General features: G+C 45.4%; 1 protein-coding gene across 1 annotated transcript in view; it reads left to right on the top strand.

The window, feature by feature from the left end:
- Positions 1 to 12,436: 12,436 nt before the first annotated feature.
- GPR63 (G protein-coupled receptor 63) overlaps positions 12,437 to 26,385 on the top strand; it is a 100,875-nt gene continuing 86,926 nt past the window's right edge. Inside the window, exon 1 of the mRNA XM_082252105.1 lies at positions 12,437 to 12,633. The gene's annotated coding sequence lies outside the window, so the exon portion shown is untranslated. The remainder of the gene's footprint in view (positions 12,634 to 26,385) is intronic.

Here is a 26,385-nt window from a genome sequence, read left to right as displayed (position 1 = left end):
ATCACCCTATCTAGATGAAAAATCAAGAATGGCTCTTTACAAGAAAGAGATGCTAGTTCCGATACCCTTCAAGCTGAAATTATCGCAATCAAAAATACCAGTTTTCTGGTCAAAAGAACCAGGGGAACCTGCCCCAGAGGTTCAAAGGGCTTTTTTTTTTGCAAAACTGCCAGCACCAAATTTAAGTTCCAAGGACACAATGGTGGCTTCAAAGGCGGAAGCAAACGTAACGTTCCCCAGACAAAGGTCTGAACCAATGAATGGGAAGCAATCGGTTCCTGAAAGAAAACCAAGGCTGAAATTTGCCCTTTAATAGTGATCAAGGCTAATTTCATATCTACCCCTGCTTGAAGGAAAGCTAGAATTCTCCCGATTATATATTTGCGGGGATGCCACTTTCTGGCTCCACACCTGGCAATGTAGGATTTCCGGACCCCGTAATAAATGTTTCTAGAGACTGGTTTCCTGGCGTTTATCAGCGTATGAACTGCAGGGCCAGATACACCCCGCTCCTTCAAGATTAAGGCTTCAATAGCCAAGCTGTCAAGTTTAGCGACTGTACAGCAGGGTGGAATATCGGACCTTGAGAAAGTAGGTCCGGACGCAGTGGAAGAACCCAAGGCCTCGTCACTGCCAACCTTTGGATTTCTGCTTACCAAACCCTCCTTGGCCATGCTGGGGCTACCAGAATTACTGGTTTCCCCTCTAGTTGGATACTGCGCAACAGACGCGGTATCAGCTGCACCAGAGGAAAGGCATAAATCAGGGAATACTCCTCCCAAGGAGTCACCAAAGCATCACCCCGACTGTGAGTGGATTCTTGTTTCTGGACACAAATCTCTTCAACTTGTTGTTGAACCTGGATGCCAACAGATCTACATCTGGGACTCCCCAGCGAAGGCAGATCAATTGAAAAATCTTGGGATGTAAGGACCAGTCCCATGGAAACATCTGTTGACGGCTCAAAAAATCTGCCCGCCAGTCCTCTATTCCTGGAATAAACACTGCTGTTAGGCATGGCAAAAACGTCTCTGCCCAGGACAGGATAATATCCACCTCTTTCTGGGCTGACCGGCTCCTTGTGCCTCCTTGAAGGTTGACATAAGCCACAGCCTTGGCATTGTTGGATTGCACCCTGACAAGGGGACCCCGAAGTCTGGGAGTCCAGTATTTCGAAGCCCGACTGACTGCTCGGATTTCCAGAATGTTGATGGGGAGACTGCTCTCTACCTAAGACCATTTCCCCTGGACAGTGGCCTCCTCCAGAACCGCTCCCCAGCCAGAGAGACTGGCATCTGTAGTCACCACTTTCCAGGTCACTGGAAGAAAGGATTTCCCCTTCACCAGATTTCTGGTCAACAACCACCAATTCAGACTCCGACGTACCCTTGGTACCAGAGACATGGACTAGTCCAGAGACTGAACCCTCCTGGTCTATGTAGATAGAATGTTGTTCTGTAAGGGTCTGGCATGGAACTGAGCATAGGGAATAGCCTGAAATGCGGACAACATCTTCTCTAGTAATATCATGCAAAGACGTATAGAAGGACATATCAGCCTTACTACAGACTGAACCCAATCCTTCAGGTCTGTGACTTTTCTTGTTGGCAAGAATATCTTTGCCTGTACTGTGTCCACCAGAAAACCCAGATATTCCAGACCCTGGACTGGCTGTAATGCTAAGTTCAGTATCCAACTCAGACGTTCTAGAAATTGTACTGTCTGAAGGACACTTCGGCTTAGAGCAGACGCTGATCAATCTATTAGTAATAGATCGTCCAAATATCCTATTACAGATATCCCTCGGGACCTTAGAACAGCCAATACTGGGGCTATGATCTTTGTGAACACTCTTGGAGCTGTGGCTAACCCGAAGCACAGGGCCACAAACTGAAAATAATGGTTTCCTATCGAAAACGTAGAAACCTTTGATGGGCCTGGAATATAGGCACGTGAAGATATGCATCCTTAATGTTTATGGATGCTAGAAGTTCCTCTCCCTGCAGGGAGGCTACGACTGAACGAATTGACTCCATGCGGAAAGTAAGAATGTTCAGAAACTGGGTTAGAGCTTTGAGATCCAGAATAGGTCTCACCTCCCCGCTTGGTTTAGGGAACAGGTTTGAGTAAAAACCCCTGAACCTTTCGTTCTCTGGTACCTCTGTTATCACCTTTTGAGCCCCCAGCTGGTCCAATGCCAGAATGCCTTTTTAGGGGATCTGTTGGTATACTTGACCTTATAAACCTGGATACGGGAACACCCAAAACTCCAGCTTGTACCCTGTGAAATGGTGGAGACAACCCAATTGTCTTGAATCAACTCCACCCAAACCCTTGAGAACTGCAGCAGCCTTCCCCCCACTCAAGTGAGTGGGGGGTGCCCCTTCACAGAGTAGGCTTAGAGGAAGACTTGGCTGATCTCTTGGTCCAGGGCTTTTTCTGACCCTGCTCTGAAGGCTTGGTTCTGGATCCAGATGGTTGAGGCCATCGCCACTGTCTTGCATTAAAAGCACTGGTAGTATGAGTGCTGGGGATTTTAAAAGAAGGACGCCTGCTCTTCCATTTTAGCAATGTACTACCCCCCCCCCCCCCTCCGAGATCTTTTGGATATTTTTATCCAGATCATCACCAAAAAGGCATTCTCTCTTTCATGAAATTAGGGATGGAGGCACTGTGCTATACAGGCAAATTGCCTCATATAAAGTCCCAATCTGTGTTTTACACTGCATCCACCAAGGGATTGGAGGTGTATGCTTCTCAGCTGGTTGTTTTCAGTTTGTACCATCTTAAGAACAATGCTATTAGAGTTTTGAGATACTAGACCAGTCGTGGATGGAGGTGGGTTGGGGGAAGTTTGGGCTGCTCCCTCTCACCTGCCTCCTATCCATCCATTAGAAGCCATGTGCTCCCAGAGTGGAGACACTCAAATTTAAAAGTGTTAGGGACTGCAGATAAAACAGGGTGCCGTGTCGTGGCTCTGCAGCTTACACATGTGTTTGCAAATGCGTGTCAACTAAACCCCTGTTCATTATTTATATCATGAGACAGGTCTACTTGGTTGGTGGCAGACTGGAGGGTGAGTACATCAGACTGGGGGCTGGCTGGCTTCCATGCACCTCTTTTAATCCTTTTCAATTCGTTTTTTTTCTGGTTTTATCCCATAGTCTCCTCTCCACAGTCCACACACGTCTGACTTCTCCTGTAATCTCCATCCCTGCTCTCACCCTTGATTCCTCTCCAGACTCCTCCTCCTCAGAAACAGAGGCATGATAATAGACAAGTGATGTTTAGAGGATGCGCACAGGATACAAGAGATGCTCAGAGGATGTAGAATTGGTACTGGTGACGGTCAGAGGATGCGGACAGGATACAGGAGGAGATTTGAGGATGTGGACAGGATACAGGAGGAGATTTGAAGATGCGGACAGGATACAGGAGGAGATTTGAAGATGCGGACAGGATACAGGAGGAGATTTGAAGATGCGGACAGGATACAGGAGGAGATTTGAGAATGTGGACAGGATACAGGAGGAGATTTGAGGACGCGGACAGGATATAGGAGGAGATTTGAGGACGCGGACAGGATATAGGAGGAGATTTGAGGATGTAGACAGGATACAGGAGGAGATTTGAAGATGCGGACAGGATACAGGAGGAGATTTGAAGATGCGGACAGGATACAGGAGGAGATTTGAAGATGTGGACAGGATACAGGAGGAGATTTGAAGATGCGGACAGGATACAGGAGGAGATTTGAAGATGTGGACAGGATACAGGAGGAGATTTGAAGATGCGGACAGGATACAGGAGGAGATTTGAAGATGTGGACAGGATACAGGAGGAGATTTGAAGATGCGGACAGGATACAGGAGGAGATTTGAAGATGCGGACAGGATACAGGAGGAGATTTGAAGATGTGGACAGGATACAGGAGGAGATTTGAAGATGCGGACAGGATACAGGAGGAGATTTGAAGATGTGGACAGGATACAGGAGGAGATTTGAAGATGCGGACAGGATACAGGAGGAGATTTGAAGATGTGGACAGGATACAGGAGGAGATTTGAAGATGCGGACAGGATACAGGAGGAGATTTGAAGATGTGGACAGGATACAGGAGGAGATTTGAAGATGCGGACAGGATACAGGAGGAGATTTGAAGATGTAGACAGGATACAGGAGGAGATTTGAAGATGCGGACAGGATACAGGAGGAGATTTGAGAATGTGGACAGGATACAGGAGGAGATTTGAAGATGTGGACAGGATACAGGAGGAGATTTGAAGATGCGGACATGATACAGAAGGAGATTTGAAGATGCGGACAGGATACAGGAGATAATTTGAGATCTTTGAAAAGAAATTACTTTACAGTACACGCAGCTAGAGAAGTCATATGTGAGAGTATCCTTAATTTCATACTTTTCTTACTAATTATCAATGAACACCTGTCTGATATTCCTATTATCATTTACGCTTTAACATGGTATGCACTCACTAACCACTGATTTCTGAATAAATCCTTGTAGGTGTTTTTATATTTATTTTCTCTAAACTGTCTGCCAGATGTGACCATATGTTGTGGGCCCTTCTAAAAGTTATTTTGGGTTTTTGGGTTTCAGTGCCAATATTTTCTAATTGTATTATCCGCCATCACAAAGAGTATATAAATAGTTAAGGTTGATCCTCATAGTCTGAGTCACTCACACAGGGCTCCAGAGTCCAACTTCTCCGTTCCACTTCCACCCGGCACCCGCTCGGCTCCTGGCGCGCTGACCTGCACTGTTCAATCACACCAAAGCAACAAGTCTCCTTCCGTCAGCCCGCGGCTCGGCATTTTAAATTCTATAGGCTGTCGGACTCGGCCGTGCGGCATGACATCATCAGTGGGCGGTGTGGAGACTCAAGATTGTATTGACTCAGCGATTTCCGGAACTGCGCAGGGGCAGTTCTCACCCGAGCCTGTAGCTGCCATTTTTACTGGCACTTCTCAGCTCTTACGGGCATTCCCTGTCTTTATGGACTGCCCGTAAATTTACGGGTGGTTGGCAACACTGCATGGCACAGTGATCACTTCTGCACATTACTACCCTGCCCATACATGGCACAGTGATCACTTCTGTACATTACTAATCTGCCCATATATGCCACAGTGATCACTTCTGTACATTACTACCCTGCCCATACATGGCACAGTGATCACTTCTGTACATTACTACCCTGCCCATACATGCCACAGTGATCACTTCTGTACATTACTATCCTGCCCATACATGCCACAGTCATCACTTCTGTACATTACTACCCTGCCCATACATGCCACAGTCATCACTTCTGTACATTACTACCCTGCCCATACATACCACTGTGATCACTTCTGTACATTACTACCCTGCCCATACATGCCACAGTCATCACTTCTGTACATTACTATCCTGCCAATACATGCCACAGTCATCACTTCTGTACATTACTACCCTGCCCATACATGCCACAGTCATCACTTCTGTACATTACTACCCTGCCGATACATGGCACAGTGATCACTTCCTTACATTACTACCCTGCCCATACATGCCACAGTCATCACTTCTGTACATTACTATCCTGCCAATACATGCCACAGTCATCACTTCTGTACATTACTACCCTGCCCATACATGGCACAGTGATCACTTCTGTACATTACTACCCTGCCGATACATGGCACAGTGATCACTTCCTTACATTACTACCCTGCTCATACATACCACTGTGATCACTTCTGTACATTACTACTCTGCCCATACATGGCACAGTAATCAATTCTGTACATTACTACCCTGCCCATACATGGTACTATGATCACTTCTGTACATTACTACCCTGCCCATACATGCCACAGTCATCACTTCTGTACATTACTACCCTGCCCATACATGCCACAGTCATCAATTCTGTACATTACTACCCTGCCCATACATACCACTGTGATCACTTCTGTACATTACTACCCTGCCCATACATGGCACTGTGATCACTTCTGTACATTACTACCCTGCCCATACATGGCACTGTGATCACTTCTGTACATTACTACCCTGCCCATACATGGCACTGTGATCACTTCTGTACATTACTACCCTGCCCATACATACCACTGTGATCACTTCTGTACATTACTACTCTGCCCATACATGCCATAGTCATCACTTCTGTACATTACTACCCTGCCAATACATGGTACTATGATCACTTCTGTACATTACTACCCTGCCCATACATGGCACTGTGATCACTTCTGTACATTACTACCCTGCCCATACATGGCACTGTGATCACTTCTGTACATTACTACCCTGCCCATACATGCCACAGTCATCAATTCTGTACATTACTACCCTGCCCATACATGCCACAGTCATCATTTCTGTACATTACTACCCTGCCCATACATGCCATAGTCATCACTTCTGTACATTACTACCCTGCCCATACATGCCACAGTCATCAATTCTGTACATTACTACCCTGCCCATACATGCCACAGTCATCACTTCTGTACATTACTACCCTGCCGATACATGGCACAGTGATCACTTCTGTACATTACTACCCTGCCCATACATGGCACAGTGATCACTTCTGTACATTACTACCCTGCCCATACATGGCACAGTGATCACTTCCTTACATTACTACCCTGCTCATACATACCACTGTGATCACTTCTGTACATTACTACCCTGCCCATACATGGCACAGTAATCAATTCTGTACATTACTACCCTGCCCATACATGGTACTATGATCACTTCTGTACATTACTACCCTGCCCATACATGGCACTGTGATCACTTCTGTACATTACTACCCTGCCCATACATGGCACTGTGATCACTTCTGTACATTACTACCCTGCCCATACATGCCACAGTCATCAATTCTGTACATTACTACCCTGCCCATACATGGCACAGTCATCAATTCTGTACATTACTACCCTGCCCATACATGCCACAGTCATCAATTCTGTACATTACTACCCTGCCCATACATGGCACTGTGATCACTTCTGTACATTACTACCCTGCCGATACATGGCACTGTGATCACTTCTGTACATTACTACCCTGCCCATACATGCCACAGTCATCAATTCTGTACATTATTACCCTGCCCATACATGGCACTGTGATCACTTCTGTACATTACTACCCTGCCAATACATGCCATAGTCATCACTTCTGTACATTACTACCCTGCCCATACATGCCACAGTCATCAATTCTGTACATTACTACCCTGCCAATACATGCCATAGTCATCACTTCTGTACATTACTACCCTGCCCATACATACCACTGTGATCACTTCTGTACATTACTACCCTGCCCATACATGCCACAGTCATCAATTCTGTACATTACTACCCTGCCCATACATGCCACAGTCATCAATTCTGTACATTACTACCCTGCCCATACATACCACTGTGATCACTTCTGTACATTACTACCCTGCCCATACATGCCATAGTCATCACTTCTGTACATTACTATCCTGCCCATACATGGCACAGTCATCAATTCTGTACATTACTACCCTGCCCATACATGGCACTGTGATCACTTCTGTACATTACTACCCTGCCCATACATACCACTGTGATCACTTCTGTACATTACTACCCTGCCCATACATGGCACTGTGATCACTTCTGTACATTACTACCCTGCCCATACATGGCACTGTGATCACTTCTGTACATTACTACCCTGCCCATACATGCCACAGTCATCAATTCTGTACATTATTACCCTGCCCATACATGGCACTGTGATCACTTCTGTACATTACTACCCTGCCAATACATGCCATAGTCATCACTTCTGTACATTACTACCCTGCCCATACATGCCACAGTCATCAATTCTGTACATTACTACCCTGCCAATACATGCCATAGTCATCACTTCTGTACATTACTACCCTGCCCATACATACCACTGTGATCACTTCTGTACATTACTACCCTGCCCATACATGCCACAGTCATCAATTCTGTACATTACTACCCTGCCCATACATGCCACAGTCATCAATTCTGTACATTACTACCCTGCCCATACATACCACTGTGATCACTTCTGTACATTACTACCCTGCCCATACATGGCACTGTGATCACTTCCTTACATTACTACCCTGCCCATACATGGCACTGTGATCACTTCTGTACATTACTACCCTGCCCATACATACCACTGTGATCACTTCTGTACATTACTACCCTGCCCATACATGGCACTGTGATCACTTCTGTACATTACTACCCTGCCCATACATGCCACAGTCATCACTTCTGTACATTACTACCCTGCCCATACATGCCACAGTCATCACTTCTGTACATTACTATCCTGCCAATACATGCCACAGTCATCACTTCTGTACATTACTACCCTGCCCATACATGGCACAGTGATCACTTCTGTACATTACTACCCTGCCCATACATGCCACAGTCATCACTTCTGTACATTACTACCCTGCCCATACATGGCACAGTGATCACTTCTGTACATTACTACCCTGCCGATACATGGCACAGTGATCACTTCCTTACATTACTACCCTGCTCATACATACCACTGTGATCACTTCTGTACATTACTACCCTGCCCATACATGGCACAGTAATCAATTCTGTACATTACTACCCTGCCCATACATGGTACTATGATCACTTCTGTACATTACTACCCTGCCCATACATGCCACAGTCATCACTTCTGTACATTACTACCCTGCCCATACATGCCACAGTCATCAATTCTGTACATTACTACCCTGCCCATACATACCACTGTGATCACTTCTGTACATTACTACCCTGCCCATACATGGCACTGTGATCACTTCTGTACATTACTACCCTGCCCATACATGGCACTGTGATCACTTCTGTACATTACTACCCTGCCCATACATGGCACTGTGATCACTTCTGTACATTACTACCCTGCCCATACATACCACTGTGATCACTTCTGTACATTACTACTCTGCCCATACATGCCATAGTCATCACTTCTGTACATTACTACCCTGCCAATACATGGTACTATGATCACTTCTGTACATTACTACCCTGCCCATACATGGCACTGTGATCACTTCTGTACATTACTACCCTGCCCATACATGGCACTGTGATCACTTCTGTACATTACTACCCTGCCCATACATGCCACAGTCATCAATTCTGTACATTACTACCCTGCCCATACATGCCACAGTCATCATTTCTGTACATTACTACCCTGCCCATACATGCCATAGTCATCACTTCTGTACATAACTACCCTGCCCATACATGCCACAGTCATCAATTCTGTACATTACTACCCTGCCCATACATGCCACAGTCATCACTTCTGTACATTCCTACCCTGCCGATACATGGCACAGTGATCACTTCTGTACATTACTACCCTGCCCATACATGGCACAGTGATCACTTCTGTACATTACTACCCTGCCCATACATGGCACAGTGATCACTTCCTTACATTACTACCCTGCTCATACATACCACTGTGATCACTTCTGTACATTACTACCCTGCCCATACATGGCACAGTAATCAATTCTGTACATTACTACCCTGCCCATACATGGTACTATGATCACTTCTGTACATTACTACCCTGCCCATACATGGCACAGTCATCACTTCTGTACATTACTACCCTGCCCATACATGCCACAGTCATCAATTCTGTACATTACTACCCTGCCCATACATACCACTGTGATCACTTCTGTACATTACTACCCTGCCCATACATGGCACTGTGATCACTTCTGTACATTACTACCCTGCCCATACATGGCACTGTGATCACTTCTGTACATTACTACCCTGCCCATACATGGCACTGTGATCACTTCTGTACATTACTACCCTGCCCATACATGCCACAGTCATCACTTCTGTACATTACTACCCTGCCCATACATGGCACTGTGATCACTTCTGTACATTACTACCCTGCCCATACATGGCACCGTGATCACTTCTGTACATTACTACCCTGCCCATACATACCACTGTGATCACTTCTGTACATTACTACTCTGCCCATACATGCCATAGTCATCACTTCTGTACATTACTACCCTGCCAATACATGGTACTATGATCACTTCTGTACATTACTACCCTGCCCATACATGGCACTGTGATCACTTCTGTACATTACTACCCTGCCCATACATGGCACTGTGATCACTTCTGTACATTACTACCCTGCCCATACATGCCACAGTCATCAATTCTGTACATTACTACCCTGCCCATACATGGCACAGTCATCAATTCTGTACATTACTACCCTGCCCATACATACCACTGTGATCACTTCTGTACATTACTACCCTGCCCATACATGGCACTGTGATCACTTCTGTACATTACTACCCTGCCCATACATGGCACTGTGATCACTTCTGTACATTACTACCCTGCCCATACATGCCACAGTCATCAATTCTGTACATTATTACCCTGCCCATACATGGCACTGTGATCACTTCTGTACATTACTACCCTGCCAATACATGCCACAGTCATCACTTCTGTACATTACTACCCTGCCCATACATGCCACAGTCATCAATTCTGTACATTACTACCCTGCCAATACATGCCATAGTCATCACTTCTGTACATTACTACCCTGCCCATACATACCACTGTGATCACTTCTGTACATTACTACCCTGCCCATACATGCCACAGTCATCAATTCTGTACATTACTACCCTGCCCATACATGCCACAGTCATCAATTCTGTACATTACTACCCTGCCCATACATACCACTGTGATCACTTCTGTACATTACTACCCTGCCCATACATGCCATAGTCATCACTTCTGTACATTACTACCCTGCCCATACATGGCACAGTCATCAATTCTGTACATTACTACCCTGCCCATACATACCACTGTGATCACTTCTGTACATTACTACCCTGCCCATACATGGCACTGTGATCACTTCTGTACATTACTACCCTGCCCATACATACCACTGTGATCACTTCTGTACATTACTACCCTGCCCATACATGGCACTGTGATCACTTCTGTACATTACTACCCTGCCCATACATGCCACAGTCATCACTTCTGTACATTACTACCCTGCCCATACATGGCACAGTCATCAATTCTGCACATTACTACCCTGCCCATACATACCACTGTGATCACTTCTGTACATTACTACCCTGCCCATACATGCCACAGTCATCAATTCTGTACATTACTACCCTGCCCATACATGCCACAGTCATCAATTCTGTACATTACTACCCTGCCCATACATGCCACAGTCATCAATTCTGTACATTACTACCCTGCCCATACATGCCACAGTCATCAATTCTGTACATTACTACTCTGCCCATACATGCCATAGTCATCACTTCTGTACATTACTACCCTGCCCATACATACCACTGTGATCACTTCTGTACATTACTACCCTGCCCATACATGCCATAGTCATCACTTCTGTACATTACTACCCTGCCCATACATGGCACAGTCATCAATTCTGTACATTACTACCCTGCCCATACATACCACTGTGATCACTTCTGTACATTACTACCCTGCCCATACATGGCACTGTGATCACTTCTGTACATTACTACCCTGCCCATACATACCACTGTGATCACTTCTGTACATTACTACCCTGCCCATACATGGCACTGTGATCACTTCTGTACATTACTACCCTGCCCATACATGCCACAGTCATCACTTCTGTACATTACTACCCTGCCCATACATGGCACAGTCATCAATTCTGCACATTACTACCCTGCCCATACATACCACTGTGATCACTTCTGTACATTACTACCCTGCCCATACATGCCACAGTCATCAATTCTGTACATTACTACCCTGCCCATACATGCCACAGTCATCAATTCTGTACATTACTACCCTGCCCATACATGCCACAGTCATCAATTCTGTACATTACTACCCTGCCCATACATGCCACAGTCATCAATTCTGTACATTACTACCCTGCCCATACATGCCACAGTCATCAATTCTGTACATTACTACTCTGCCCATACATGCCATAGTCATCACTTCTGTACATTACTACCCTGCCCATACATACCACTGTGATCACTTCTGTACATTACTACTCTGCCCATACATGCCACTGTGATCACTTCTGTACATTACTACCCTGCCCATACATGCCATAGTCATCACTTCTGTACAGTGTCTAGGAGGCTTCACTTTCTGTTCCAGAGACAGCCAATGAGGTGCGGTGGGCGTGGTGTAGAGTGGAGGCCGAGCTTTAATGCAGCTGCTGCCAGGGAGGTCCCTGTCATTGCTTCTGTGTCTGCTCCATGGCTGGCTATGGGCTGCTGCTGATCACACAGCTGTGGAAGGATCTGTCTGTTCCTCGGTGACAATGTGACATCAGGAGCTGATCCATGGCTGGACTGGGATGTATCCTGTATACTGGATGGTGGAGGAGGGAGCTCGGTATACCCGGTGATAGCCAGGCTGTAAATGCTGCCTTTCCAAGGACTGCGATCCCAGGTTAGTGAATGTCTCCTCCAGCAACACAAAAGCTGCATTCCTATTACACACACTGCCTGGGCTAACACCCCCTCTTTAACGCTTGATCAGCCAGTAGTGTTCAATCCTTCCCTGTCTATAACAGCCTTCCTGATAATAATGATGATCTACTGAATATAGCATATAGTGTTCTCTATCAGGAGCTTAGCTAGCCATTTCCATAGATGGGATCATTCCCATAAAAGTTATTAGTGCACTGAAATGTCAAGTGTCAGCTAACCCATATTTTTTAATGCATTGGATGTAAATAAAATTGACTGTATAATCAATATCATCTTAGTTAGTAAATTCTTGTTTTTTTGCAATAGTTCTTTGGATTTCCTTCTGGCAACGTTATTAGAGCTGATCTTCTGTGTTGTCACTCTCTCTGCGCATGCCCCAGGGAGGAAGCCATGAACATACTCTTTTTACCCCTGCTAACTGTCCCATGTGACCCTCATCATCGCCTTGTGGGGTTGGTCCCATCAGGGTGATTGACAACAGATCCTTAGATCCATCTCCATAGCTAGCCACCCCAGGTGACCCTCATCATCAGCTTGCAGGGCATCTCCATCATGGTGATAGACAGTGGCATCTTCTCCCCAACTAGCTACTACATGCCACCCTCATCCATTAGCTTGTAGGGCAACTCCATCATGGTGATAGACAGTGGCTTCTTCTCCCCCAACTAGCTACTACATGCCACCCTCATCCATTAGCTTGTAGGGCAACTCCATCATGGTGATAGACAGTGGCTTCTTCTCCCCAACTAGCTACTACATGCCACCCTCATCCATTAGCTTGTGGGCAACTCCAGCAGGGTGATTTACAGTAGCTCCTTTTCCCTAGCTAGTCACTCTATGTGACCCTCATCATCGCCATGTGGGGTTGGTCCCATCAGGGTGATTGACAACAGATCCTAAGATTCATCTCCATAGCTAGCCACCCCAGGTGACCCTCATCATCAGCTTGCAGGGCAACTCCATCATGGTGATAGACAGTGGGTTATTCTCCCCAACTAGCTACTACATGCCACCCTCATCCATTTGCTTGTGGGGCAACATCAGCAGGGTGATTTACAGTAGCTCCTGCTCCCTAACTAGACACCCCATATGACCCTCATCATCAGCTTGCAGGATTGGTCCCATTAGAGTGATTGACAACAGATCCTTAGATCCTTCTCCCTAGCTAGCCACCCCTGGTGTACCTTATCATCAGGGAGATTGACAGTGGCTTCTTCTACCCAACTAGGTGCTCCATGCAACCCTCATCCATTAGCTTGTGGGGCAACTTCAGCAGGGTGATTTACAGTAGCTCCTGCTCCCTATCTAGACACCCCATATGACCCTCATCATCAGCTTGCAGGGTTGGTCCCATTAGGGTGATTGACAACAGATCATTAGATCCTTCAACCTAGCTAACCACCCATGGTAAACCTCATCATCAGCTTGCAGGATATCTCCATCAGGGTGATTGACAGTGGCTTCTTCTCCCCAACTAGCTACTCCATGCGACCCTCATCATTAGCTTGTGGGGCAGCTCCAGCAGGGTGATTTACAGTAGCTCCTTCTCCCTAGCTAGCCACCCCAGGTGACCCTCATCGTTTTGTAGGGTTGGTCCCATAAGGGTGATTGACAACAGATCCTTACATCCTTCTCCCTAGCTAGCCCCCCCCCCATGTGACGCTCATTATCAGCTTGCAGGGCAGCTCCAGTAGGTTGATTGACTGTGGCTTCTTGTCCCCAACTAGCCACCCCATGTGACCCTAATCATCAGTAGGGATGGGCTCAGGCGTGTTTGGATCCTAGTCCCAATCCACCTGAGCAACCCCACCAGGAAGCCATCCCAGCACACTGCCAATCATAGACAGTGAGGCAATTTCCAGCCCACAGTTGCACATACAGAGCTGCTCATGATTGGCGGTGTGCAGTGAAGGCTTCCTGGCAGAATTGCTCGGGTGGGTTGGGACTCGGATCCAAACATGCCTGAGCCCATCCCTGATCATCAGCTTGCAGGTCAGCTCCAGCAGGGTGATTAAGAGCAGCTCCCTCTCCCTAGCTAGCCACCCTATGTTACCCTCCTCGTTGGTTTGTGGGACAGCTCCAGGAGGGTGACTGGCAGCAGCTCCACCCTAGTAGAGATGAGCTGGGCCCTTCTCCAAACTCATCTCTGCTCAAACTTGGAATAGGCACTCTTTTATAATTTAGTTAGCTTTGGCCTGGGTCATTTCTGCCCCACGGCTCATGGAAAGAAAGTGGCAGGCTTTAGGATGGGAATGACCTGGTCCGTAGCTTTATGGAGTTGAAAAAAAGGGGCACATTCAGAGTTTGTGTAGATAAATTTAGAGGACATCCAAATGCATTTCTACTCCATAGCTAGCCACACCGTGTGACTTTCTTCATTGGCTTACGTGGCAACCCGTTGGGTGACTGACAGTGGCTCCTTCTCCCTAACTAGCCACCCCATGTGACCTTCTTCATCAGCTTGTGTGTAGTTCCAGCAGGGTGACTGACGGCGGCTCCACACTAGAGGAGATGAGCTTGGCCATTCTCCAAACTCATCCCAAGTTTGGCCATCTTCCAACCTCATCCCTACCTAAGCTTCAAACTTACAATATCTTTTTACTCCAGCTGTAGGCTGGGTTATTCCCACTGCACGGCCCACATAAACAAAGTAGAGGGCTTTGGGGCAGGAATAACCCACCCTGTAGCTAATTGGAGTAAAAAAAAGAGCGCAAACTTAGAGTTTGGAGGATTCCAAGCTCATCATTACCAGGGTGGAGCTGCTGCCAGTTACCCTGCTGGAGCTGCCCCAAATCCTGATGTCACACGGGTAGGATAGTTAGGGAGAAGTCTCCTCTCCACTCCCTAACTAGCTACCTCATGTGACCCTCTTCATTGGCCTATGGGCAGCTCCAGTAGGGTGACTGACAGTGACTTCTCCTTCGGGGGGATTGGCAGGGACTCCTCCATAGCTAGCCACCCCATGTGACCTCCTTCACCTTTTTTGCAAGGTGGCTTCGGCAGAGTGATTGACAATGACTCATTCACCCCAGCTAGCTGCCCAGCCTATCCCTTTTTATCAGCTATCAGGGCCCTCTGGCAGAGTGATTGACAGTGACTCATTCACCCCAGCTAGCTGCCCAGCCTATCCCTTTTTATCAGCTACCAGGGCCCTCTGGCAGAGTGATTGACAATGACTCATTCACCCCAGCTAGCTACCCAGCCTATCCCTTTTTATCAGCTATCAGGGCCCTCTGGCAGAGTGATTGACAGTGACTCATTCACCCCAGCTAGCTACCCAGCCTATCCCTTTTTATCAGCTATCAGGGCCCTCTGGCAGAGTGATTGACAGTGACTCATTCACCCCAGCTAGCTGCCCAGCCTATCCCTTTTTATCAGCTATCAGGGCCCTCTGGCAGAGTGATTGACAGTGACTCATTCACCCCAGCTAGCTGCCCAGCCTATCCCTTTTTATCAGCTATCAGGGCCCTCTGGCAGAGTGATTGACAGTGACTCATTCACCCCAGCTAGCTGCCCAGCCTATCCCTTTTTATCAGCTATCAGGGCCGCTCTAGCAGGGTGATTGACAGTGACTCATTCACCCCAGCTAGCTGCCCAGCCTATCCCTTTTTATCAGCTATCAGGGCCCTCTGGCAGAGTGATTGACAGTGACTCATTCACCCCAGCTAGCTGCCCAGCCTATCCCTTTTTATCAGCTATCAGGGCCCTCTGGCAGAGTGATTGACAGTGACTCATTCACCCCAGCTAGCTGCCCAGCCTATCCCTTTTTATCAGCTATCAGGGCCCTCTGGCAGAGTGATTGACAGTGACTCATTCACCCCAGCTAGCTGCCCAGCCTATCCCTTTTTATCAGCTATCAGGGCCCTCTGGCAGAGTGATTGACAGTGACTCATTCACCCCAGCTAGCTGCTCAGCCTATCCCTTTTTATCAGCTATCAGGGCCCTCTGGCAGAGTGATTGACAGTGACTCATTCACCCCAGCTAGCTGCCCAGCCTATCCCTTTTTATCAGCTATCAGGGCCGCTCTAGCAGGGTGATTGACAGTGACTCATTCACCCCAGCTAGCTGCCCAGCCTATCCCTTTTTATCAGCTATCAGGGCCCTCTGGCAGAGTGATTGACAGTGGCTTCTCCCCATCTAGCTCCTGAATAAGCCAATGATAAGTGTTACGTAAGGCGGCTAGTTGCTAATCACCCTGTAGGAACTGCCCCGCAAGCTGAAAAAGAAGGTCTCACCAGCAGGGTAATGAAGTGATGTCTGCAGGTAGCATCATAGGCATCATCCACTGAAGCGTGGTGTGAATTAGGATGGGGAAATAATATGACTAAAATGTACAGAATCCCTAAATAACATTTTACAGTATTTTTATAATGAGAGATCTATAGACCGTTTTTTTAAATGTTTTAATTTTCTTCTAATATGCCCCAACTGGTTGGGGCAAAGTGTATGGGTTTACATACATACACTTTAAGCTTATGTTGTGGCTGACCACCATGGTATTCATTTAATAAATAGCTGAACAGAGCAAAACAATGCAATAGTTCAGCTGGTAAAAAAGATAATCCCACAAGGGAGAAGCGCTGACGATTGTGTTTTGTCCCTATGGATTTGGCAGTGTGTGTTATGAAATCTGCAGATCATGATAACTACAGATGGTATCATGATACCTTCATACCTGTATGTATGAAAAATAAGACCATAGAATCTTAGAATTAGTTATCCTTTTATTTCCTGCAATTAAGACACGACAGCTGAGTTCTGCTTTCTATTGCTAATACTTTTTTGTCACTAATGGGCCATACACACTATACAATTGTCTTTAGATTTTTTCCTTTAGATTTACCAAAACCATATAATATGAGGTCAAATCTAAACACTTTCAATTTGTATGTAATCAGGCAGGCCCTTGCACTACATAGTTGAAGGTAAATCTAAAGCTGTATACACACTATACAACTTTTGTTGGTGGATTTCCTTTATGCCTTGTACACACGTTCAGATAATCGGACGACTTATCGTTTGCGTTTTGTTGCATGATACTATTATCGAATTCAACAATGCATATAAACGTAGGATTTTTTTGGTACGATTCTGGAAAAGCTTCCTGGTTGCGTAGCTACGTATCAGATGGTGCAAAAGAAAAACAATGGCAGCCAGGCTATTTTAGTGTTTCTGATCAAGCGCGGTCTTTGTCGATCGATTTTTAGCGGACGCATACTGTACTGATTAAACAGTTGTCGTTCGCTAGGTTATCGTACAACAGAAGTTTTCCTGGATTTTGTTGGATGAACTGTCGTGATCGGCTGTCGAAAGCTGTGTACTAACGATCAGATTATTGTGCGATCAGGTCGAAAGCGAGTTTTATCGTACGATTATCTGAAAGTGTGTACGAGGCATTAGATTTACCTTCAACTATGTAGTGCACGGGCTGGCCTGATTGCATACAAATTGAAAGTGTTTAGGTCTGACCTCATGATATGGTTTTGGTAAATCTAAAGGAAAAAATCTAAAGAAAATTGTAAAGTGTGTATCCAGCTTAAAGTAAATCTAACAACAAAAGTTGTATAGTGTGTATCCAGCTTTACTAACTATACAGTATGTGTTAAAGAGTAACTACACTGCTTCTGAGCACCACAAACCAAAAACACAATTTATTTCATTTTTAATATTCAAAGCAAACTTCCCCATCCATCCATGTCTCCATGCTTTATTTTGATGAGAAATCACTTTGAACCCCCACCCCCCCTTGCATTTCTGGCTGGGTAAGGGCAGATGATTCATGTAGCACTTATTTCCTCAAATTCATCTGCCCTTAGCTCAGGCATGCAAGAGGATGGCGTGCTTAGAGAAGAAAAACCCTCTTCCCCGCCTGAAGACTCCCGGGATGTATGAGATAATTTTCCTAGGCATGGAAACCAGGAATTAACTAAATAAATCAAAAAGAACAGTTTAAAACAAGTATATATGATATACTTGCTGAGCTATTTACTAATGCTTGCAGAATAAGGATTCCAAATAGTCAACGTTGATTGAGAGAGTGAAGTTCCATTTTAAAATGAGATTTGGTGCTTTCTGTAGAAATGTTAAAGTTTTGGACCATGCATCATATCATGGAAATTTAATGATCTTGAATTAGGTAAATTTAGGGTAGTATTAAAACATCGGCGTTCTTTAGTTTAACACATTGAGCACAATAAAATAAAGGTTCCCTGTAAAATCTTTGTTAAAATTCCTACCCCAACACTTGCAGGTTCCAACTTTAAAATATACTGGCTCTTGGTCTCTCATTGCTGCTTCCCTGAACTTCTGGTATTTAAAAGAAACAATGGCTAGTGTGGCCTCCAGTCAGCTTGCTAGTTTGGAGAAGGGAGGAGGAGGGAGGAGCAGGGGAGTGCCTTGCCATCTCACACTATGGGGCTGTGTGTTTCTATTGATGCACACAGTGTAAGGAGACACAACTCTAAGCCCTGGTTGCATGGGTGGCTCCATTGGATGCTGAAAGAGAAAGGAGTCACCCTGAAACAGGAAAGTTGGGATAGTGGTCTTGGCACCAGTTTAAACTGGAACATTGTCAAGAATTAAATTAGCTACTGAAAGTTCTTATAAATTGAGGGTTTAATATCACAGGCCCATTGGGCAATGTTGTAATTTGCCCTATGTCTTATTGTTTCAGTTTACTTCAATACACTGCATTGGTGTATACCAGGGGTCTTCAAACTATGGCCCTCCAGTTGTTCAGGAACTACAATTCCCATCATGCCTAGTCATGTCTGTGAATGTCAGAGTTTTACAATGCCTCATGGGATGTGTAGTTCCGCAACAGTTGGAGGGTCGTAGTTTGGGGATCCCTGGTGAATACTGAAAAAAGTAGGACAGGTTGTAATGTATACAGGGCAACATGTGACAACGCACTACACCACATAGCAATGTGCTGCAGTGCAGAGTTGTATGAAATATCATTTGGTGACATTTTAATTAGGGCTACACCGATATCGGTATCTGTGCCGATACTAACCATTTCCACAAGTACTTGTACTCATGCTAATCTTCCAATACCTAAAACCGATACCATGTTCGTGTGGTGCGTTGCAATTTGAGCCCATACAAAATGAATCGGCTCAAACTGCATTGCAAAGAATCGCATGTGATTTGAACAGGAATGCGGTGCAAATCCTGTCTAAATCACATGCGGTTTCCTGCACCGCTCCTTTGTGAACACAGGCTTGTCATAGCGACTTCAGCCTGGGTTCCCATAGGAGCAGTATGAGAAAACCGCATGTGATTTGGATAGGATTTGCACCGCATTCATGTTCAAATCACATAAAAAAAAAATTCTGGTGCGATTTGAGCCCATTTAGTTTGTATATGCTCAAATTTCACAGCACTAAAAAAAATAGGTGTTCGGTGAGTATTTGAGGAAAAGTATCGGTACTCGTACTCACTCTGAAAAAACGTCATTGCTAAATGTAATACACCACAAGGCACAAGGGCCCTAAGCCTGGATGGAAGCCAATTTACAACTTACACAATGTTTTACTTTCAGTAAGCAAGGCCTGGTGTCTTAAATGATACATTTGTGCTAATAATTGACACACAGTATTTTGTTTCAGATCTGCTTTTATTAACAACTATGCAGTGTGGAGCCCTACCTAAACAATCTATTCTAATTCTGTCCAGTCAAGCAGATGCCCACACTACATGGTTGGTACATTTTTCAGATTTGACAGATGAAATCTAAAACCACATTTGATTGTAGGTGGATTGTATAAGATTGATGGTGTTTTTGGACTCACTTAACATCATCTTGGACCTACAATGTGATCCATCAGGTTCACTAGATATAAAAACAGACAGCTGCCTCATACGGTTACAGATTCCATCAACGCAGGTCTGTATTATATCCTTAAACCAAAGTTTACTTTAATAACGTGCATGACTGTAAAGCTTGGAGCACATGGGAGCTGGGTACAGACGGGCATGCAAGTCCAAAGTGCTGGGGAAAAGCACACAGGTGGACAAGGCAATCACGGCCTACTGACCACTTAGCCTAGTACAATGGTCTCCAAACTGCGGCCCGAGCGCTAGATGCAGCCCTTTGCAAGCTTTTATCCAGCCCTTGGGGCAATTTTTCATTCTCTGGCACCAGCAATGGGGCATCATGCCCTCCACTGACACCAATGAATTGGCACAGTTCGTCCCAATGACACCAATGATGGGGCACAATTCCTCTCACTGACACCAGACAAGGGGCATTGTTCCTCCCACTGATGCCAGGACATTTTCTACAGTCCACAGTCCGGCCCCCCTAAAGTCTGAAGGACAATAAACTGGCCCTTTGTTCAGAAAGTTTGGAGACCCCTGGCCTAGTACATGGCATTTGGAGGGTGTAAGACCCAACCGCCAAGCTTCTAGTTTAAAGCAATAAAAAAACAATTTTTTTTTTTATGACTTCAGATGCTGATGGTAAGACTCTAATATCAATAAACGCTGATAAACGCCAAAGCCGAAAACGCACCGCATTCCTGTGCACATCACATGTGATGTCTATGCGATGTGAATTGAGCCATATATTTTTTATGGCTCAAATTGCATCACATTTGCACCAAAATGTTGTAGGACCCTTTTTTTCTCCACACTTAAACGCATTGCATGGCTGTGAACACCCATGCAATGCGATTCTGGCAAGTGCACTGCATTTTGCAATCTGTTTCGGGGTATCATTCATGGAACATTAAGCCCTGTTGACATTGTGCCAATTTGGCATGCGATTTGTCATGTTGAATTGCCTGTCCAATCAGAGCCTGCCTACATGCAAAATAATGGTACCGCTTTCAGCACCTAAAATCCAAAAGAATCATACCGCCAGGGAGGTTAAGGGTGACTTGTTGACCTGCAGGGTGCTGTGGAGCCTCACCATAGCCACCCTTATGTGCGCATTTACAGAATAATTGGGGAAGCTGCACAAAGGAAGCTGGAGGCTGCGTCAGTATACTGAACAAAGTGTGAGTGTTAAAGTGGCATTGTTGTAAAGAATTATGAATCGTCCAGGGAGTAATAGGTCCCTCTGAGTACTTTAATGGCCCTCCTGATCCAGGCCCAATGCCTAAACCAAAATTATAAACCTTTTGAATTATAAAACTTAGCATCTCTCAATTCCTACATTTAAGTTCTGGTGAACTTTTGATAGTGGGGCACATGCAGGAATGCATATGTCTTAGTGATTGCTACTCCTGCCCTGAAAGCTGGTAAAAACTTGGAAAGGGAGGGTTTCGTAGTTCAATGTTTTTAAAATAGGAAACGTACTTGACTGCATGAGAGTGTTATGTGAGGCACCAAAGGCTGGCTACGGGGTCACTTTGCCTTGCATGACCTCACAACAGGTTTACCTTAAGCTGGCCATACTCATACCTGACAAACACAAATCCAAAAGATTCTTCCATCCACCCTATACAGTGCAGATGGACGAATCTCCCACTGTGTTTATTTTATGTTGACAGTCCATCCCACGGACTGTCAAAATAACCAAACTGCGGCTGCATCTGATTGGCATACAACTTTCCTTCCGGTTACTTTGATTTTTCAATGGAAAGTTGTTAGGCAAGAGAGTGGTGAAAGAACCTCCCATTGCTCGAAATTCAGTTGATTTATCAGGAACCAAAATTCATACAGTGTATGGCCAGATTTAGAGCCACATTACAGCCCTGTACTTTTCTGCAGTTAAAATGCACATGTTAAAAAAAAAAATTATGCCCACCCACGCTGTTCTGGGCACCCCAGAACGTCTAAATTCTTGTGCCACAAAATAGCTTTCTGGTCCCAATTTCATACCTATTGTGATATATTATTGGCCCATCGCTATGATGGACAGCCTAACTGGTGGAAAGAGGCAGCCGAGAAGGAAGCTGGCCAATATTTTGCTTTACTTAATATTGTTTTCGAATCTTTGGGTTTTCTCAGAGCATCACAGTGGTGCTTTACTATGAAAGAAGTGCTTGAATTGCTTTTCACTGAAAAATTTCTGGATCTGCCATTCCCATCCACGAGGGCCTTTATAGATGATGTGGAACTTGCACCATTTTGTGCCAAATTTACAGTGGTATTTAGGCCAAGGTTGCCCTTTAAGGAAAGTTTGGTAAATTAATTTTCAACAGACCTTTCTCTAACTCAGTAGGCCCAGAAATGTCATTAGTTGCTTTGATAAATGAATAAAATATTTATGAGTAAAATCAAAAGCATTCTTTTTTTTTTTTTTTGCATTTATTTTCCCTAATTTGATTTACCTAATTGTAAACAGATTTGTAATAACACACAATTAGATCAGTAGTGGTCAGCTTTCGTGATATGCAGGACCTCAAATGTGGCCCTTGACATCCCTAAAGGGCCACATGTAAAATTCAGTGACACCCAACAGATTATAGACAAAGACTATGAGCATGATACTAGAGATGGTCAGAGACTGTGGATATAATACAGAAGATGATCAGAGACGGCAGATATAATACAGGAGATGGTCAGAGACTGTGGACATAATACAGGAGATGGTCAGAGACTGTGGACATAATACAGGAGATGGTCAGAGACTGTGGATATAATAGAGAAGATGATCAGAGATGGCAGATATAATACAGGAGATGGTCAGAGACTGTGGACATAATCTAGGAGTTGGTCAGAGGCTATGGACATAATCCAAGAGATGGCCAGAGACTGTGGACATAATACAGGAGATGGTCAGAGACTGTGGACATAATACAGGAGATGGTCATAGACTGTGGGTCATAGACTGTGGACATAATACAGGAGATGGTCATAGACTGTGGGTCATAGACTGTGGACATAATATAGGAGATGGCCAGAGACTGTGGACATAATACAGGAGATGGCCAGAGACTGTGGACATAATTTAGGAGATGGCCAGAGACTGTGGACATAATACAGGAGATGGTCAGAGACTGTGGACATAATACAGGAGATGGTCAGAGACTGTGGACATAATCCAGGAGATGGCCAGAGAATGTGGACATAATACAGGAGATGGCCAGAGAATGTGGGCATAATACAGGAGATGGTCAGAGACTGGGGTCATAATACAGGTGATGGCCAGAGACTGTGGACATAATACAGGAGATGGTCAGAGACTGGGGACAAAATACAGGTGATGTTCAGAGACTGTGGACATAATACAGGAGATGACCAGAGACTGTGGACATAATACAGGAGATGGTCAGAGACTGTGGACATAATACAGGAAATGGTCAGAGACTGGGGACATAATACAGGACATGGTCAGAGACTGTGGACATAATACAGGAGATGGTCAGAGACTGGGGACATAATACAGGAGATGGTCAGAGACTGGGGACATAATACAGGAGATGGTCAGAGACTGGGGACATAATACAGGAGATGGTCAGAGACTGTGGACATAATACAGGAGATGGTCAGAGACTGGGGACATAATACAGGACATGGTCAGAGACTGTGGACATAATACAGGAGATGACCAGAGACTGTGGACATAATACAGGAGATGGTCAGAGACTGGGGACATAATACAGGAGATGGTCAGAGACTGTGGACATAATACAGGAGATGGTCAGAGACTGTGGACATAATACAGGAGATGGTCAGAGACTGGGGACATAATACAGGAGATGGTCAGAGACTGGGGACATAATACAGGTGATGGTCAGTGACTGTGGACATAATACAGGAGATGGTCAGAGACTGGGGACATAATACAGGTGATGGTCAGTGACTGTGGACATAATACAGGAGATGACCAGAGACTGTGGACATAATACAGGAGATGGTCAGAGACTGGGGACATAATACAGGTGATGGTCAGTGACTGTGGACATAATACAGGAGATGGTCAGAGACTGGGGACATAATACAGGTGATGGTCAGTGACTGTGGACATAATACAGGAGATGACCAGAGACTGTGGACATAATACAGGAGATGGTCAGAGACTGTGGACATAATACAGGTGATGGTCAGAGACTGTAGATATGCTGCAAGAAACCTTCAAAGACTGTGAACAAGCTATACAAGATGTTGGAGACTGGGGGCATGCTTCAGGAGACAGTTATAGACTGGAGACATATTGAGACTGCTACAAGTGACTGGTGACATATTGAGACTGCTACAAGTCACTTCTATAACAGGGAAATAGGGAAACAGATAAATGTCTTCAGGGTCCCAGCGGGCTGCAAAAAAATTGCCAATGAGGGCATGCAGCCCCTGAGCCACAGGTTGGGCGCCAGGGAGTTAGATTCTTGTTGGCAGATAATTTCCTAAAGTTCAGAGGCCATCTAATATCTGTGGATAAAGTTTGTACATACATAAAGAAAACTTGGATCATGTGATGCAGCATAAACTTTCCCTGGTCTCTCCTGCATGAGCTGTTCTTTCTATCAGCATAATATAATGTATAGAGTAGTTACAGCAGCAAAAATTGTGTAGGTGTTGGATACCAGAGATCTGTTAATTTGCATGTTGATTTCTCAAAGCTTGAAATGTGTTTTTTGGTTATATCTAATAATTTTATCAGCTCCTAATTATAAAACAATATCCGGCTTATTAGAGTGAAGAGTTCTGTGCAAGGGACTGAAAAGTGCAGCTAGCAATGCCATTTAATGTAAATACCATACTTCTCATATGCAGTTTTCCAGTTGCACATCCATGTTACTTCCTTAGAATGAATTACAAAATGATGGGTTTTTCACGGTGCACCAAGTAAATAATTCAGCAGCTGGCAGTGTAATTAGTATAGAGATAATGGCTGTCCAAAGGGTTTTACCCACATAGGACATTGTTTATGTCTCGGCATTCTACTCATGTTAGGATGTCAGAAGTCTATAGATGCAGCCTTTGGGCTAGGTTTCGAAGTCTCGAGAAACCATTCCTACCCTAGGGATTATATGTTTTGTCATTAAACTTTCTTTATTACCGTTACATAAATATTTGCTACAGTATCCTTGCAGTTTAATAGCACCTATTTTCTGCCACCTGATGACCACCTCCATGTTAGTAGAAAAGGTCGGCAGCCAGGCTGAGTGTGACCTGAAAGGCGGATCATCCACAAGGCCATCTAGGCAGTAGTCCGGTCCATCTAGGCAGCAGTCCGGTCCATCTAGGCAGTAGTCCGGTCCATCTAGGCAGTAGTCCGGTCCATCTAGGCAGCAGTCCGGTCCATCTAGGCAGCAGTCCGGTCCATCTAGGCAGTAGTCCGGTCCATCTAGGCAGCAGTCCGGTCCATCTAGGCAGTAGTCCGGTCCATCTAGGCAGTAGTCCGGTCCATCTAGGCAGTAGTCCGGTCCATCTAGGCAGCAGTCCGGTCCATCTAGGCAGTAGTCCGGTCCATCTAGGCAGCAGTCCGGTCCATCTAGGCAGCAGTCCGGTCCATCTAGGCAGTAGTCCGGTCCATCTAGGCAGCAGTCTGGTCCATCTAGGCAGTAGTCCGGTCCATCTAGGCAGCAGTCCGGTCCATCTAGGCAGCAGTCCGGTCCATCTAGGCAGCAGTCCGGTCCATCTAGGCAGTAGTCCGGTCAATCTAGGCAATAGTCCGGTCCATCTAGGCAGTAGTCCGGTCCATCTAGGCAGCAGTCCGGTCCATCTAGGTAGTAGTCCGGTCCATCTAGGCAGCAGTCCGGTCCATCTAGGCAGCAGTCCGGTCCATCTAGGCAGTAGTCCGGTCCATCTAGGCAGT

Source organism: Pelophylax lessonae (genome assembly GCF_965119305.1).
Source record: "Pelophylax lessonae genome assembly, chromosome: 3".
In the NCBI taxonomy this organism is placed as follows: domain Eukaryota; kingdom Metazoa; phylum Chordata; class Amphibia; order Anura; family Ranidae; genus Pelophylax; species Pelophylax lessonae.
Note: the sequence above shows the minus strand (reverse complement) of the source record. Positions and strands in the feature narration are given on the sequence as shown.